This window comes from Elephas maximus, chromosome 1 (assembly GCF_024166365.1).
Source record: "Elephas maximus indicus isolate mEleMax1 chromosome 1, mEleMax1 primary haplotype, whole genome shotgun sequence".
NCBI classification, from domain to species: domain Eukaryota; kingdom Metazoa; phylum Chordata; class Mammalia; order Proboscidea; family Elephantidae; genus Elephas; species Elephas maximus.
Genome location: NC_064819.1, coordinates 76,332,958 through 76,351,779, shown reverse-complemented (window position 1 = coordinate 76,351,779; position 18,822 = coordinate 76,332,958). Strand labels below are relative to the sequence as shown.

At 41.3% G+C, this 18,822-nt stretch overlaps 3 non-coding genes across 3 annotated transcripts; 1 reads left to right on the top strand and 2 right to left on the bottom strand.

Annotated features, from left to right (window-relative positions):
- The first annotated feature begins 1,425 nt into the window (after positions 1–1,425).
- On the top strand, positions 1,426–1,503 carry TRNAI-AAU (transfer RNA isoleucine (anticodon AAU)). Its single transcript has one exon. It is a non-coding gene; the product is annotated as a tRNA-Ile (tRNA).
- Positions 1,504–10,204: 8,701 nt separating this feature from the next.
- On the bottom strand, positions 10,205–10,277 carry TRNAV-AAC (transfer RNA valine (anticodon AAC)). The gene has a single exon. It is a non-coding gene; the product is annotated as a tRNA-Val (tRNA).
- An 8,472-nt stretch (positions 10,278–18,749) lies between these two features.
- TRNAV-CAC (transfer RNA valine (anticodon CAC)) lies at positions 18,750–18,822 on the bottom strand. Its single transcript has one exon. It is a non-coding gene; the product is annotated as a tRNA-Val (tRNA).

Sequence of the window (18,822 nt, the reverse complement as noted above, 5' to 3'; positions counted from 1 at the left end):
AAACTCTGCAATATTGTCCCATGTGTATACCTTGAAAGAAAATTACCTTTAAGAACCAGGGCCCCAGACCCTCAGGACTGAACTCTGGAAGTTCGTGGGTCCGCACTAGGGGCCGGGTAGCTGCAGGGATGTGACCCTGTAATGCCAAGCTGCGGCCCAGATACATGAGGTGGGGGGTGAATTTCAAAAGTGGACTCTCCATTGTCCAGCCCTGGGACATCACACACCTTTATGATCGGCTTCACAAGTGCCTAATGCTATGAAATTTTTCTGTAGTTTCTTCTTCCATTTATTTGATTTACTGGAGGAGAAGGAAAACTATGATATACTTTTCTTTTCTTTCGTCTTCCTGCAGTTTTCACTATCTTCCCCTAACATTCCTTTTTTTTTTTCTTTTTGCTTAGCTAGAAGGGAGCTTCCTTTTCCAGGTTCTGCCTTAAGCATCGCTTAGTATAGCTGACCCACACACTGTGTACTTAGTTTAGAGATGGCAGTTGCCCCCAGATCAGTAGGGAGAAGATGGTGGCGTCCGGGCTTCTCCACTCCACAGTCCATTTTTTCTGGGGGTGGCCGGGTCAGAGAGAGCAGCTTGAAACCTCCGAAAGAATCAGAACATCGTGGCCTCCACTGTTTGAATCCTGCAGGTAATGATTAAAAGAATATATTGGCCAGTTAGCAAAAGCTAGAGCCTTTGTTTATTTTTCCAAAACCTGATCCCCAGCAAAGATGATATTCTGTACGCTTTTTCCCATTCGTGAACTGAAATTATTGAGCAACCCACCATGGTGTGTGGGCACCAGGGATACCAGAGGAGTAAAGAACTAGACAACACAGTCCTCGGCCTCAGGGAAAGGAAAGAGGGACATGAGCCGTTAATAACAATAAAATTCTAAAATGGACCCACAGAGATCCACGCGGCAGGGCGTTTTCACCGAACACAGAGAAGGGGCATCTGGCCAGGATTTAGGAACAGGCAGGGAAGATTCACCCGGGACTTTCCTTTCCTTTCTGGAGGGAAATTCTCATGACTTCAGCGGGGACCAAATCGACCAGATCCTTCCCGGAGGCAGGCTGAATAGTTTTCAAAGGCTTCCTGGAGGAGGATGAAGGAGCCCTCTGTAGTGAATGTTTCTTTTGGGACGAAATCGAAGAGCTCTAGTAAGCGTTATTTTCCATGGGAGAAGCGAATTCATCTCTGCTGCAGATAGAGATTTTGTTTCCTTTTCTTTTTCCGGGAGTGAGGAAAGGGGAAATAGAAAAAATAAAGAGAAGCTTCAAGAAATAGTGTCTTTTTTTTTTTTTTTTTTTAAGATTATTTAAAAGCGAGTATATCCAGGGCACTGGCTGTTTTTGGTTATCTTTTGGACCAGTGAAGAGTGAACAATTCTTGTACTTTTTAAAAATGAAGACAAGTGTTACGCAGGTGGCCGGCTAGCTCGGTTGGTTAGAGCATGGTGCTAATAACGCCAAGGTCGCGGGTTCGTTCGATTCCCGTACCGGCTACTGAAAGAAAGTGCTTTTTCATTCAGAAAAAAAAAATCTTGGTGTCCTCGTTGTACACCCCTGATGCACTTTGAAAATAGCCTCTGTGACATCAAATGTGTATCAAACGTCGTCTTTATCTCCTTAATCCTCAGTAGTGACACTTAAAACCTCTCTGTTCTCCTTTGGGAGGCGGAGGGGAGGGCAGTGGAAGATAAAACTTTTTTTGGAACACCTGACTTAAAGTCTTAAGATAGAAATTTTAGTGAAGAAAACTAGCTAGGAGTCGGGATGGTCTTGGAGATGGGGTGTGCGTCTAATGGCCGCTGTCCATTTGAGCATCTCATTCTCCCTTCCTCAGGGTCCAGCTCCCTGTGTCTCCGTGTGGCCGTCAAGCGCTTTCTCTACCTGATTATCTCCTCTACCTGAGTGTCTATTCATCCCTTACACTTCGCTTTCCTACTCTTGAATATGGTATTGCTAGTTATTAAAATAAGGACAGTCAAATATAACGCATATTTTCTTTTTTTTTTTTTTTTTTTAAACTACTGGCTGGCTTCCAGTATAATTTCTGTCTGTGAAGACAGTTTTTTTTGTGTGTGTGTGTGGCTCTCCAGGACCTAGAAAGGTGCCAAAGTGAGAGCGAATGTCTGAAACTTCTGGATTTTCTCCTAACTATCCTGTTATTCCCATGAACATTCACACATGTTCTTTGTCTCCTATCTTAAAAAGGTTTCACTTGACTCAACATATCCCTATGGCTTTATAACAAAATCTCCTCTAAAGAGTTATCCAGATTTCCTATCTCCAGTTTCTTTCCTGTTGTTTTGAAATCCGCTATATTCTTTTTTTTTTTTTTTTTTTTGACACTACCATTTCATGGAAACTTCTCCTCAAGGTCACCAATGACTTCTCACTTTTTCAAGATCTTCTCTTCCTTGACTTTTGTTATGGGTTCAATTGTGTCCCCACAAAATTTGTGTTGATATCCAAGCCCCTATACCTGGGATTTGATCCCCTTTGGAAATCAGTTTTCTTTGTTATGGTAGTGAAGCCATTATCAGTGTAAGGTATGTCTTAAATGTAACCAGTTCTGAGATACAAAAAGAACAGATTAGGCACTGAGACAAGGGAGGACAAACTGAGGAAGACAGAAGCACATTAAGGATCAACAAGGACCCCAGGAACTCTGAGGCTATGGAAACTAAGGCAAGGATCTTGCCCCAGGGCCAACAGAGAGAGAGAGAATTCCCCTAGAGCTGTGGCCTGAATTTGGACTTCCATACTCCCTAACTCTGAGAAAATCAACTTCTGTTCCTTAAAGAAAACAACTGTAGTATTTCTGTTACAGTAGCACTAAGGAAGTAAGACAACTTCTCAGTGTCAATGAACACACTTGCTGTCTTAAAACTTTTTTTTTTTTAATTTCACTTCCAAGACACTGATGTCCTGACTCTTTTTCTACCTCACTGGCTCATCCTTCTCAATAGTTTTTGTTTGTTTCCCCTTTCCTCACCTATTTTATAGTAGATTATTTCACAGATTGGTCCTTGAAATTTTCTCTATATGCACTCACTCCCTGGTAATCTCACCCATTCTCATGGTTTACATTATCTGTATGCTTACATTATGTCACAGCAACCCTATTGGACAGAGTAGAACTGCCCCATAGGGTTTCCAAAGTTACAATCTTTATGGAAGCAGACTGCCACAAGTTTCTCCCATGGCTGGTGGCTTTGACCTGGTGACCCTGTGGCTAGCAGACAAGCCCTTAACCACTTGACTAAAACTGGTTTTTGGTTTCTATGCCTACAACTCACAAATGTGTATCTGCAGACTGGACCACTCCATTAACCTCAGGTCCTGTATATACAACTGATTCCTTGGCATTACCAATTGGATGTTTTATACTAGGCATCTAAAAGTTAGCATGTCTAAAACTGAACTCCCATTTTTCTATAATAATCTTACTATATCCAATTTCCCCCATTTTAGTTAATGGCAGCTCAATTCTTCCTCTCTTTCAGGCAAACAACCCTTGACATCATCGTTTTTTGGACTCTATCTCTCATATCTCACATCCACTTTGTCAGGAATTTCTCTTCTTTCTGTCTTCAAAATATATCCAGTCTCCGACTACTTCTCACTACCTTGACAGCCACCACCATCCTGTATGGCATAGGGGTAAAAGACCCCAGAATCAAATTAAATCAAAAGAGATTTTTGTTGAGCAAAGACAAAGATGATCATTCCCACGAGAGATTTGCCTGTGTGCACAAGACACAAGAGACTAGCAGAATCCCTGGAATCACAATCAATCAGAGACTCTCTAATATACTATTACAGAAGGAAGTAAATTAAGAAAAATTGCACTATTGTCAAAGGCAGGGGACATAACATATGGGGATACATGATTGGTTTAAGGATTCTATGTTGGTTAGGTACCATTTAGTTATTACACGGATGTTTCCTTGGGAACAACCCGGCAACATCTACTCTTGGCTTAGTGAATTGGAACGGGTTGTCAGAAATTGCAATATGCTCCTTTGTGAGACCACAATTTCCCTACAGCATGGCCTCTTTGTTGGCTAAAATAAAGTGCCCTTCATGGACCATTCCTCCCCTAGGTATAAGAAACAATGAAATCATGAGTTTCAGTGTGCACTCTCATTTCTTTCTGGAACTATTCATAATGATTTTAACAAATGTTCACAGCAAATGGATTCCAGCTTTAACTATTACCCCTTAACAAACTTTTGTATAAAACTGGATTCTAGCCCCTGGACTTCAGTCTCACTACTTCTGGCCAGGCACCTATATAAATTTAAGGTCCTCTACATCAGGTCAAGAACCCTGGTGGAGCTGTGGTTAATTGCTATGGCTGCTAAACAAAAGCTCAGCAGTTTGAACCCACCAGCACTCCTTGGAAACCTTACTGGGACAGTTAAACTCAATAACAAAAACAGCAAAAAGTTTGACCTTTTTGGGGGGAGTGTCATATTCAAGCCATTGGCATTTCTTACATGTAGCGTGAGGAAAGGGACTAAAGAGATTTCCTTGAATCTATTCTTTTCTCTGTAAAAAATATTCTCCACAGAACAGGCAAAGGGACTTATAAAAAATATGTCACAAGGTGTTACTTCAGCTCTTAAATCCCATCATCTCCTCATTTTATTAGAGTAACGGTGGCCTTCAAAAATGGCCTTTGACAAGGTCATGGAAGCTCCATACACATCCAGACTCTCTGAGGGACCGAATTGCTGGGCTGAAGGCTGTGGGAACCATGATCTCGGGGAACATCTAGCTCAATTGCCATAACATAGTTTAGAAAGAAAATGTTCTACATTCTACTTTGGGGAGTAGAGGCTAGAGTCTTAAAAGCCTGTAAGGGGCCATCTAAGATTCTCCACTGGTCTCACCCCTTCAGGAGCAAGAAAAAATGAAAAATGAAGAAAACTAAACATACAAGGGACAGATTAGTCCAAAGGACCAATGGACCACATCTACCACCAGACTGAGTCTAATACAGCTAGATGATGCCCAGCTATCACCACTGACTGCTCTGACAGGGATCACAATAGAGGGTCTGGGACAGAGCTGGAGAAAAATGTAGAATAAAATTGAAACTCACAAAAAAGACCAGACTTACGGATCTGACAGAGACAGGAGAAACTCTGAAAGTTTGACCCCCAGGAACTCTTTCAGCTCAGTAATACAGTCATTCCTGAGGTTCATCCTTCAGCCAAAGATCAGACAGGCCCAGAAAACAAAACAAGACTAAAGGGGCACAACAGCACAGGGGCAAGGACTAGAAGGCAGGATGGGACAGGAAAGCTGGCAATAGGGAACCCAAGGTGGAGAAGGCAGAGTGTTGACATGCCGTGCATTGTTAACCAATGCCATAGAACAATAAATGTACTAAGTGTTTAAAGAGAAACTAGTTTGTTCTGTAAACTTTCATCTAAAGTTCAATAAAAAAAGAACATGCATGTTCCCAATTCACTGCACGAAAGAGAAGCCAAAACAGACTTTTTTCATTTCAATAAATGAATAATGAATGAATAAATAAATAAAGGCCTGTGAAAGAACACATTAAAACTGAGATGCTTGACATGACTGACTGACTCAGGTTTGAATCGAAACTTCCCTTTGTCTTATACCCCCTTTTCTTCTGCTTTCAGCATATGTGCATCCTCTACCTCTTGAGTGAACAACTACGTATTCATTCTATGCTGAATATCTTTTGTTCTAAGAAAGAACACTTTCAACTGATGTATGACAAAATTGTAGTTAATGAATAAACAAGCAATAGAATGTTTCAGGAACATAATGAGCATAATGTTCCATAGAAAGTTTTTTATGTACACACTTTGCTCACAGGAAATCTGATGATTAACTGACCTTGTGAAAAGTTTACTTGTGACTCATACGGAACACATGTGTAACACCCAGTCCTCATGCATAAAACTCTGCCTCCCCTTTCAGAGATTGAAGCACCTCCCAGTGCTAATGCAACACAGGAGTCGTTCTCAGTGTTACCCCAAGCTGGGTTGTTGTTTTGGTTGTTTTCTATTCTACAATAAAATCTACCATTTCTCTCCTTACAGATTTCTTGTTAGTTTTACACTTTGATGTATTCAGTGTCACAAGTGGGATTTGATGTTACATTATCTTTCACACACCCAAGAATTTGAGGACCCAGACTCTGGTCTCCAATTCCATAATTTCTCAAAGTCTGCTTAACCTAAATAACCTCATGAAAATGAACTCTGCTTGCTTGCATCAAAGTTTTTTGAGTTGTACTGTAGACTTGTTTGGGTTCTTGCAATTTTTATTCTTTGTTTGGTCCTTGGGTAGGTTTTTTGGTTCTTGTTTTGATTCTTGTAGGCAAAAGTTTGTATTTGGATTTTTATTTGAGCTCCTTAAAGACAGGTTTTGTTCTTTTGGTTTTTCCTTTCTTGCAAGACACTGTCTCTAAATTACTAAACAGAATAAAGAATTTCAGGGTTAAATTTCAATTCCTACCCCCTCTGTTTCATTGCCAAAGGCTCCTCCTTCTTTGCTTCTGATAACAAAGCTGACTCAAGTTCCTTTCTATTCAAAGAAACTAGGAAATAAATCTCTCTTTCATGTGCCTTTTAAAATCTGTCCTAATACACTAATTTAGAATTTCAGGAATCACTAGGGAAAATGATTATTTGTACCTGTGTTTTCTTTCCTCTGAGCAACTTTTTCTTTGATTTTCAGCTTTAGTCAAAAAATCTAAATAAAATCCATCCATCTAGACTTATTAAGCCATACAAAACCCAAAAGAGACAAGGATTTGACCCAGTCACACTTCCTGGTAACACTGCCTCCTACCTAAGCCTCCTACCTTAGTGAATATTCACCAAAGACCTTTTCTTTCATATTTTCAACATTGATCAGGCCCCCACTGCAGGACAGCAAATACTTTCAGTGGGAAAATTACCCTTCCAAGAAACCTGAGATCCTGAAAATATTTGTGGGCAGGTTCTGGCCCACATGTCATGAAAGGGTTTTAAATGGGAAATTCACATTATTTATCTGGAAAATTTTTTATTACTATTGAGATGTTGTTAAAAAAGAAGTCTCAGTAATCTTGGCATATTCTTGGTATATCCTAACTATTTAATATTCTGCCCCAAGATGATTATATGTTATATCTAAAGCTCTTTAAAATTAACATTAATCATTATGATTAACAGTATTTTCATCTAAAGAATTTTTTAATGGAATTCACTTAACCTTACATTAGTTATATAATACATTTCCATCAAGTCCATCACTTTTTAGAATTATTATAATAAGTCATCCGTAAGCAAAAAGTAAAAGTAGATTTTACTTTTCCCTGAAAATATTTGACCATAGTATTTCAATATATTTGACTATATTGTACTTATGAAAAGGACCATAATTAGCTCTCCTCACCATTCCATGTACAAGCAAACTCCAAAAATTAAACCTTGGATCTTTTTATCTCAATGTAAGAAAGCCAAAAACATCTCTTTGGACACACTATCCTTCTGGGGACTTCAAGATTCTATCCAAAGGCCCCAGTGGCCAGAAGCTGACTATATCTGAAGTAGACAACTTCACATCGAGGAATGAGACCTCATGCACATTGCTGAATTTTAAGGATTTTGTTTAGTATTTGTCTGTGCCATTGCTAATACTTCTTGTTATGACTAGGTAAACACTGCAGGGAGAAATGCAACAACATATCAGAAAAATTCACCAAAAAGCTACTTAACTTCATTCAGTGCCTCCTATGCTTGATATGCCTTTTCTTAATATCCCTACAAAAACCAAATTTGCAGAGAACTCTAGTTTCAAACTTTGAGTTAGTGTTTTGAAAATGCCAAGTTATTCCTTCAAATCTGGCCTTGCTCTATATGTGACCCCAACCAGACGATCACAGAAGCAGAGAATATGAGTTATGGCACGGTAAAAGAGGGCGTCTGTATATGATCTTTTAAGTACAGAAGGAAAACATCCATAGAGTACATCCATGCAAAAGAAAAGAAAACAAAAAGCACTCAAACCCATGGCTGTTGAGTCGATTCCGACCTATAGCAACCCTATGAACACAGTCTAACTACCCGATGGGGTTTCCAAGGAGCAGCTGGTGGATTAAACCTGCTGATCATTTAATTAGCAGCCAAACTCTTAACCACTACACCACCAGAGCTCCATGGAAAAGAAAGCATGAATGTAATGGTATTAAGAATTCTCAGGGGAGATTCATGACCAGAGGAGTTATTTGTGAAAGAGTGCCTTAAAACTGGGTTAATGGCATGACCGAGTGGTGCAGGTTTGAATTGAAAGTTCCCTTTGTCCTTTATCCCTTTTTTTCTTCTGCTTTCCAAATACGTGAACCTCACCTTAAGTGAACAACTATGTAGTCATATGATAAAAATATTTTTGATCTGAGAAAGATCCCTTGTAACTGGTGTATGACAAAATTGTAGTTTATGCATAGGCAAGTGTTAAGAATGTTCCAGAAAGGGAAAGATGAGACTATTCCCTGAAATGATGTTTATGCATGCCATTTGTCTCCCCAAATCTGTGATCATTCACTGACATAACGGAAGGTTTATTTACATCTTATATGTATCTCAGGGAGCCTGGGTGGTGAACTGGTTAAGAACTTGGCTGCTAAAGAACTTTCCTGAATAAAGCGTATGCTTCAAAGGCCAGCGTAGCAGGGGCGGGGGTTTGGGGACCATGGTTTCAGGGGACATTTGGTCAATAGGCATAATAAAATCTATTAAGAAAATATTCTTCATCCAATTTTGGAGTGTGGCATCTTGGGCCTCAAATGCTAGCAAGCAGCTATCTAAGAGGCAACAACTGGTCTGAACTACGTGGAGCAAAGGAGAATGAAGAACACTAGAGACAGGAGGTAAGTATGAGCCCAAGAGTCAGAATGGGCCACATAAATCACAGACTACATCAGCCTGAGACGAGAAGAAATAGATTGTGCTGGCTACAGCTGATGACTGCCCAGAGAGGGAGCACAACAATGAATCCCTGAAGGAGCAGGACAACAGTGAGATGCAGACCTCAAATTCTTATAAAAAGACCAGACTTAATGGTCTGACTGACACCAGAGGGAACATGGAGATCTTGGTCCCCAGACCTTCTGTTAGCCCAAGGCAGGAACCATTCCTGAAGCCAATTCTTCACACAGGGATTGGACTGGACTATAATACAGAAAATGATACTGCTGAGGAGTGGGCTTCTTGGATCAAGTAGACACTGCGACTATGTGTGCAGCTCCTGTCTGGAGGGGAGATGTAAAGGCTGAGGGGGACAGAAGCTAGCTGAATGGACACGGAAATACACAATGAAGAGAAAGAGTGTGCTGTCTCATTACTGGGACAGTACCTAGGAGTATATAGCAAGGTGTATAATAGGTTTTGTATGAGAGACTGACTTGATTTGTAAACTTTCACTTAAAGCACAATAAAAATATTCAAAAAAGAAAAGAAAAGAACTTGGCTGCTAACCAAAAGGTCAGCAGTTAGAATCCACCAGCCTCTCCTTGGAAATCCTATGGGACAGTTCTACTCTGTCCTATAGGTCGCCATCCGTCTGAATCAACTTGACAACAACAGGTTTACCTATCTCATCTGTGGTCCCTAACCCTCATGCATAAAAATACTTCTCTTCTTTCAGAATTTGAAGACCTCCCAGTGATACCCTGACCTGGGTTGTTGTTGTTGTTACCTATTCCGCAATAAAACACTATCATTTCTCTTCTTAGAAAATTCTCCTTACATTGACGCTTTGACAGACCTAACAAGTGTCCGCTGGATTTGTTTGCTCCTACTACTCTCTCCACCTTGCTCACTCTGCTGCAGTTACAATTGGCTTCTTGATCCTTCTTGCATACAGCAGCCACACTGCAGTCTCAGGACCCTTCACTCTGAATCTTGTGCCCAGAACTGATGGGGACCTCGCCTACTCCTATGGCTAGATACTGCAGCGGGTGCACAATACATTCTAACCGAATGGAAAACCGAGGACCTGCCAAGGTGCTGTGGGCAGACAAGGAAGCAAGTGGGCTATGTTATTCTGGTGATTTAAAGTCTGAGGTTGAAAAGGCAACGTGAAGCTTATGGCATTGGTTGAAACGTAAGCATATGCAGATGAAGAGTTTCTGGAGCAAATTCAGAATTCACAAAAAGAGTGACCAGTCTGTTTCCGCCCGGTTTCGAACTAGGGACCTTTCGCGTGTTAGGCAAATGTGATAACCACTACACTACGGAAACCTATTTGTGTTGATACCCTTTTGCTTGAAAGATGCTTAATCTGAAATTTGTGCCTTTGTATTAGGATGCGTCTTCAGGATTGAACAGTATTTTTCTCCCCTCACACTTTCCGATTCTTACAATCAACAATATCAGAACAAGATAAATCATAGCCAAGCACACGCTACTCCCAATGACCCTATCCCTTTCCAAGCATGAGGTAGAAAAATCTCGGGCGAGTTCCAATGACTTTCTTGATAAGTTCTAGGCTCATTTCTTTGGCGGTGCAAGGCGTAATTATCTTCATCTCCAGGTGTCCCAACTGGAACCTTTAGGAACTAGTACGAACCATCTGAGCTCAGTAGGCCTTCTGCACTTTGTGCCCCGGTAGTAGGGCGAGTGATTGAGGTCCACAGTGCCCAGTTCTGTGTCGTGGCCGTGGTGTGGACGTTGTGGAAGTGAAATCTGTGGCCAGTGAGTCTATTAGACATCAAATGAACTTCTCTTCAGTTTTGTCTCACTCATACCCGATAAACTCGGTATCCGATACCTTTTAATCTGTTTTATAGCGGGTAAATGACCTTCATGATGTACCTGACTCTTCTTTCTTCTTCACTCCATTTCAACTGTCTTAAATCACTGTCTTTGCCCAGAATGTTGGAAAAAATTAGCTTTCTACTAGGTTCTAAATTAAACTTTCCGAAGGCAAAATCTTGGTGAAAGTGCTCACCAGCGAAAATGTGCTTGTCCCGGAAGTATTGGAAACTCTTGACAGGAGAGCTTTCTCAGCCTCTGAGAAAGGTCACATTATGTCTCCTTCTGTGGCAGCGAAAACACGAACTGATGAAAATATTGTGGGTAAGGAGGGGAAAAGCATGTTTCTTTCTTATTAGCACAATCTCAAGCCTGCCTATTTTTTTTGAGATCTGATCAACAGGATAAACAGAGATTCCATTTGACACACATGTTAGTTTGTTAACTTCTCTCAAAAATTGCTTTAGTGTTTATTTTAAAGAAACTATTGAGCAGCCCAATCCCATTGAGGTCACTGGAAGTACCTGATGTCCTTAGGGAAATGGCAAACTAGAAAAAGGGAAGGGACACCTCAACTGATCTTGAAGACAAATGTTCCCACAGTGATTTAGTAATAATAAACTTACTGAGTAGAATGACGGATACGAATCACAGTGTTTCCTCACAGAAGCACAGAAAAGAGGCATCATCCCGAGTCCTACTGATCACAACTTGCTGGACTAATTGTTGGCTAATCTATACTTTATTGGATTTAAAAAATAAGTAAAGTTGTGGAAGAGTAGTTGAATGGAGGGGGAATTCAAGCCTTGGGTGAATATGGAATAGAGAGTAAGTGGGATGTGGGAAGCTGCAGTTGTACGTTTCAATCAGACTGTGCAGAAAAGAGAAACTAAGTTGAATAATAGGTGCAGAAACAGGGACATCACGGAGGGTCCTTCACAGTAGGGAAGTTAGATTTTAATCTGAATGTGGTGAGTAGGAAAGAAGTGACTGTTTTATGGAGGAACATGACATTGCCTGTTTTGATCCAAAGAACTCTTTGGCTTTTGAGTAAACACTGGAATGTCTCAGAGCTCAATCCTTAGGCCTTTTCTCTTCTCCATTTATTGTAAGCCACTGGCTAAGCTCATTGTCTAATGACTTACATTTCCCATGGTCTTCATCTGAGTGCCATTGTGTACCTCTAGCCTAATGGATATCTCCTCTTTGAAGTCTTACAATAAGCATTTTATAGTTAACATATTCCAAACCGAGTTTCATATCTATCGTCTGAAACTGTTCCAACCATACTGATCCCTGTCTCACTTAACTGCAGCTCTCTTCCTCCAGCTGGTTAGGACTAAGAATTTGGGATCTTCACTGACTCCATTTTTGTTCTATTCCCCAGATCCAGTCACTCAGAAAACTTTCATTGCTTTATCTTTCAAATATATCTGGAATTTGGCCACTTCTCCACACTTTAATTCTTACTAGCATTCCCCAAGCCGTAATATTCTCGGATGTGGAGTATTATTAATATTTCTCAATATGTCTTGAGTTTTCCTCTATTTACTTTAAAAAGATGCTTTCTACAGAACGCTTAGGGGGGTCCTTTTTAATACCCCAAAAGGACTCCTTACTGTATTCAATGCTTAAAATCCAGCACTGGCTCCTTACTGCACTCAAAAAAATAAAAAAAAAAAAAAAGAAAAAGTCAAAATTCTTATACTGACCTGCAAGGCGCTGCGTAATCTCCCTGCTCCCCACTCAATTTCCTCTCTGGCCCTTCTCCTACTACTCTCCCCATTGCACTGTGCTGCAGTTACTATTGACTTTCTTACTCTACTTTAAATACACCAGACATCATTCTGGTATATAATGCACCAGACATCCTTCTCACAATATTAATAACATCATGTTAATTAGACCCAATGAACAAGACATTTGACAAGAAGAAAAAAATCAATGGAGACTCCTAATGACATTGGTCTTGACTCTGAAGGCCCTAGTGTCTCACTTCAGAGGAGCTCTTTCCTTCTAGAATTTGAAACCTTCACTTGGCATGAAGCAGTAAATCCCTCTCTCTGGATTCTGAAGGGAGCCTGATCCACTGCCCCTGCAGCCTGGGATTTCTGGGGGAGGCACCTCATTCAGTTGACACCCACCTCCACCCACTTGGAGTCCAGGGAATCAAAGACAATTGGGGGGCTGGGAGGGGCTGGCAAGCCCTGGGAGTGGAGCAATCACCTGGGTGTCAATGTCTCTAGGGACACACTGTCTTGCTTTCAAGCCCAGAACTTCAAAGAGGACATGAGGTTTTTTGTAGGTTGATCAAAATGCATACACTCAGATGCTGGGTGGAAACCCTGGTGGCAAAGTGGCTAAATGCTAAGGCTGCTAACCAAATCCCCCAGGCTCCACTTAGAAACTCTCTGGAGCCATTCTACTCTGCCCCATAGAGCCACTAGGAGTCAGAATCGACTGGACCACAAGGGATTTGGTTTGGTTTTTATTGGTGGGATTAGAAGTGAGGATCTCTGATACAAAACGAGTTCAGTTCTAACTTTCGAAAAACAGACATTTCCCACCCGGTTGCAAAGCAAGGCCTTTCCTGCATTGGGCAAACACAATCACCGCATTTACAAGGAAACTTGCTTTCAGTCGCAACTTCTCTGCACAGGATAAACTAGAGTTTTTCTAGATGTCCCAGGCTGGATAATCTCAAAGCCTTTTCCTTCAGGAAATTGTCACAGTGACGGTGTGATTTGTTCACTCATAGTATTTGTGTATTAAAATTAACCACACTCCCAAGTACCCAATTCCTTTGTAAAGACAAGCAGGCTGACATGGGGGAAGGGAGGATTTGATTTCAAGAAACTCCTCAATACTGTCCCATGGCAATTTCTCCTTTTGTATTTTTACCCTCTCTAGTGAAAGAAAATGATCCTTTAGAAGCCAGTGTTCAAGGTTCTTAGGACTGAACCCTGGAGGCCCGTAGGTCAGTACTTGGGGCTCGGCAGCTGCAGGGTTATGACCCCGGAATGAAAAGCAACAGGGCCAGATATATAGGGATTTAGGTGGTTTGCAAGACTGGGCTCTATACTGTCCAGCCATGGGCCATCAAACATCCTTATATTTTGCCTGACACACGCCTAGTTCTTTGAAATATGTCTGCAGTTTCCTTGTTCCATTTATTTGATTTACTGGAGGAGAATGTAAACACTGACATACTTTTCTTTCTTCTACTCTTCCTTTTCAATATGTGTTGGAATCCAAACCCCTATACCTGGAGATTCAATCCCATTTTGGAATCAGTTTTCCCCTAACAGACCTTTTGTTTTCTTCTTAGCTAGGAGTGTGCTGCCTTTTTCCAGGCTCTGCCTTAAGCATCACCTGGCATGGCTGACCCACACACTTTGTGCTGAGTTTAGAGATGGCATTTGCCCCCAGATCAGCCCACAGAATATGGTGGTGTCTGTCCTTCTTCTCTACCCCAGAGTCCCTTTTTGTTCTGGGGGTGCCTGGGAAAGAGAGAGCAGCTTGACACGTCCGAAATAATCTGAGCGTTGTGAATTCCACTGTTAGAAAATTGCAGTTAAGGATTAAAGGAACATATTTTCTTTTTAGCAAAATCTAGAGCCTTCGTCTGGTTTTCTAGGACCCGATCATTGCAAACATGCTTTACTGTACGCCTTTTCCCAATTGTGAACTTAGTTTATTGAGCCAACCACCCTGCTGTGCGGGCACCGGGGATGCCAGAAGGGTGAAGAACCAGATAATACAGTCCTCGTAAGCAGCTAATGACAATAAAATCGCAAAATGGACCAACAGAGATTCACACCGCAGGACGTTTTCACGCAGCAAACAGAAGTGGCATCACCCCGGGATACAGGAGCCAGCAGGGCAGATCCGCCTAGGAGGTTCCTTCCCATCTGGAAAGAAATTCTCACGCCCTGAGCTGGGAACAAATCAACTAAATCCTTCGGTGGCGATGGGGGTGTGGAGGAGTGCCTCCAGTGAATGTTTCTGTCCGGACGAATTCCATGACCTCCAGAACGTCTAATGTTCAAGGAGCGAATTCATTCCTGCTGGAGGTAGAGTTTTTGTGTTTCTTTTTCTCCTTGTGGAAGTGCGGAAAGGGGAAATAGAAAACATAAAGAGAAGCTTGAAAACATAGTGTCATTTAGTCATAGTTAAGATTATGTAAAAGAGAGTATCCTTTGGATGAGTGAAGAGGGAAGGAGCAATCTTTGTGCATTCTGAATGTGGAGGAAACATTGCACAGGTGGCTGCTTAGCTCAGCCAGCTAAAGTGTTGGTGGTAAGGCTGAGTTTGTGGGTTCGATCCCCGTAGGGGCCAAGGAAGAAGTTGCTTTTCCATTAAAAAGATTTTACTGTCCTTCCTTTGCCCTCAGCCGAGCTTTGAAAATAGCCTCTGTGACATTAAATCTGGATCAAATGTTGACTTAATTTCCTTAATCCTCAGTAGTCACACTTATACCCGCTTTGCTCCCCCTTTAGCAGGGGTGGGAGAAAAAAAGGCAAAACAGTTTTTTGGAACAAGTGACATAAACCCTTAAGACAGAGATTTTAGTGAAGAAAAGCAAACTGGGAGTGGGGATGGTCTTGGGGATGGGGCGTGCCTCTGATGGTGGCTGTCCATTTGAGCATCTCTTTCTCCTTCTACCTTTTTCAGGGTCCAGTACACTGTGTCTCCGTGTGGCCGTCAAGCACTTTATCTGATTATGTCCTCTACCTGACTGTCTGCTTACCTCTTGCACTGCCCTTAACAGCTGTGGAAATTGATGTTTAGTTGCTAAAGTAATCACAGTTAAACATAATACATATTTTCCTTTTTTTTTAATTTTAACTACCAGTTGGCTTTCAGTGTAATATTTGCCCATGAAGGGAGATTCCCCCTTCCCCCCCTTACCATTATCTAGATCCGTGCCAAAGTTAGAGTGAATGTGTGAAACTTCTCAATTTGCTCCTATCGTGTTATTCTCATGAACATTCAAATATGCTATTCATCTCCTATCTTAAAACGGTCTCTCTTGACCCAACATATCCCTCTAGCTACTATCCTATTTCTCAGATGGTCTTATAAAAAATCCCCTCTAAAGAGTTATGCAGATTTGCTGTCTCCAGTTTCTCTCCTGCTGTTTCTAAATCCCCTGCATTCTGCTTTTTTGACACAACCAGTTCTTGGAAAGTTCTTGTCAGGATTACCAATGACTTCTCACTCTTTCAAGACCTCATCTTTCCTAACTTTTGTTATGGATTCAATTAGGTCCTGCCAAAATACGTGTTGGAACCCAAACCCCTATACCTGGAGATTTAATCCCATTTTGGAAGCAGTTTTCTTTGTTACGTTAATGAGGCCATAACAGTGTAGGATATTTCTTTAGTTACTTTTGAGACACAAAAACAAAAGATTGGCACTGAGATAAGGGAGAACAAACAGGGAAGAAGACTGAAGTTCATGTGAGGATTACCAAGAAACCCAGGAACCCTGGGGCTATAGAAACTGAGACAAAGATTTTCCCCCAGGGCCAACAGAGAAAGAGCATTCCCTTTGAGCTGGCTCTGAATCTGGACTCCTAAACTGAGAAAATAAATTTCTGTTCCTTAAAGAAAACCACTTGCGGTATTTCTGTTACAGCAGCACTGAGAAACTAAGACAACTTCTCAGTGTCAACAAACACACTTACTGTCTCAAAACTTTTTTTTTCTTTTTTACTTCGGAGACACTGCTATCCTGACTATCTTTCTACCTCCCTGGCTTATCCTTCTCAATATCCTGTGTTTGTTTTGCCTCTCCTCACCCATTCTATAGTAGAATCTCCCAAAGATTGGTCCTTGAATCTCTTCTCTATATACACTCACTACATACCCTCACTCCCTGGTAATCTCACCCATTCTCGTGATTTAAATAATTTGCATGCCTACATCATCTCATAGCAACCTTATAGGACACAGAGTAGAGTTCCCCACAGGGTTTCGAAGGCTATGATCTTTAGGGAAGCATACTGCCACATCTTTCTCCTGTGGAGTGGCTGGTGGGTTTGAACTGGTGACTTTTTGACTAGTAGCCAAGCCCTTAACTACTTGATGAAAATGGGTTTGGTTTATATGTCCACAACTCACACATTTGTATCTGCAGTCTCGACCACTCCATTAACCTCATGTCTTGTATACACAACTGATTCCTTGGCATTACCACTTGAATGATTCATACTAGGCATCTTAAAAGCTAGCATGTCTAAAACTGAACTCCCATTTTTCTCTAAGAACCCTGCTACATCCAATCTTCACCATTTCAGTTAATGGCAACTCAATTCTTTCAGTCTTTCAGGCTAAGAAACCTTGAAGTCATCATTTATTTCATTCTTTCTCTGATACCTCACATCCAGTTGGTCAGAAATTTCTCTTTTCTCTTTCTTCAAAATATTTCCAGACTCTGACTACTTCTTCCTACACTGACAGCCACCATCTTGTCTGTCATGGGGAAAATGAACCCAGAATCAAATTTAAATCAAATGAGATTTTTATTCAGCACAGACAAAGATGATTATTACAATGAGGTATTTGCCAGTGTGCGCTGGGCACAAGAGACTAGCTGAATCCACTGAATCACCATCAGGGAGTCTCCAATATACTATTACGGAAGGAAGTGAATTAAGAAAAATGACATTATTGCCAAAGGTGAGAAAGATAACATGGGAAAACATGATTGATTTAAGGAGTCTTTTTTGGCTAGATTCCATTAAGTTACTAAGCCGAGCTTTCCTTGGGAACAAACTGGCAACATCTGTTCTTGGCTTCGTGACTTACAATGGGTTCTCAGTTCAGTCAAAAAGAAATCGCAATATGCTCCATTGTGACACCATAACTTCCCAGTGGCATAGTTCTTTGTTGGTTAAGGTAGAGAACCCTTCATGGAACGTTCCAGGTCTAGGTAGGGAAAACAAAGAAACAATGAGTTTCCGCTTGTACTCTTATTCCTTTCTGGAACTTTTCATAATGATTTTAACAAACCCTCACACATAATGGTTTCCACCATTAACTGTAACCCCTTACCAAACTTGTATATAAAAATAGATGCTAGTAACCCTGCTTTAGCCTCACTACTTCTGGCCCTGCACCTGTATATCTTCTAAGATCAGCTGTTTCATTTTCGGAAAACCTGGGAGTGTAGTTAAATGCTATGGCTGCTAACCAAAAGGTCACCAGTTGTAATCCACCAGGCGCTCCTTGGAAACGCTATGGGGCAGTTCTACTCTCTGCTGTAGGGTTGCTATGAGTTAGAATTGACTCTAGGAGAATAGGTTTTTTTTTTTTTTTTCTTTTTTGGTAGTGTAGTTAAGAGATATGGCTGGTAACCACAAGGTCAGCAGTTCAAATCCACCAGTAGCTCCTTGGAAGCCTATGGGACACTTTTCCGTGTACTCTTGGCTCGCTATGGCTTGGAATCCACTCGACCTGCAACAAGTTTGTTTTTGGGTATCTTCCATATCCCAAGCCTTGGTGGAGATTTGGTTAACAGCTGCGGTGTTATGCAGAAGGTCAGCAGTTCCAGTGCACGAGCCGCTGTGGGAAAATCAATGGGGCCATTATGCTCTGTCTTATAGCTTCAATTTGAGTCGCAATGGACTCGACGGCATTTTTTTTTTTTTTTTTTTTTTTTTTTTGGCATACATCAGCCACACTATTGTCTCAGGACTCTTCACTTTGAATCCTGTGCCTGAAGACGATGGAGACCTCGCCTGTCTCTCAGCTGCAGAAATTTTCCAACCCAATGGAAAATGGAGTGCCTGTCAAGCATCTGGGGGCGGGCTAGGAGGCGAGTCAACTACATTATATTTTTAATTTAAAGTCTGGTGCTACAAAAGGAAAGCGAAGGTTAGGGGCTTGGTTGAAGCATGTTCAGATGAAGAGTTTCTGGGGGAAAAGTCAGAATTCACAAAAAGAATGAGAAATCTGTTTCCGTCCGGTTTCGAACCGGTGATCTTTTGCTTGTGAAGCGAATGTGATAACCACTACACCACGGAAAC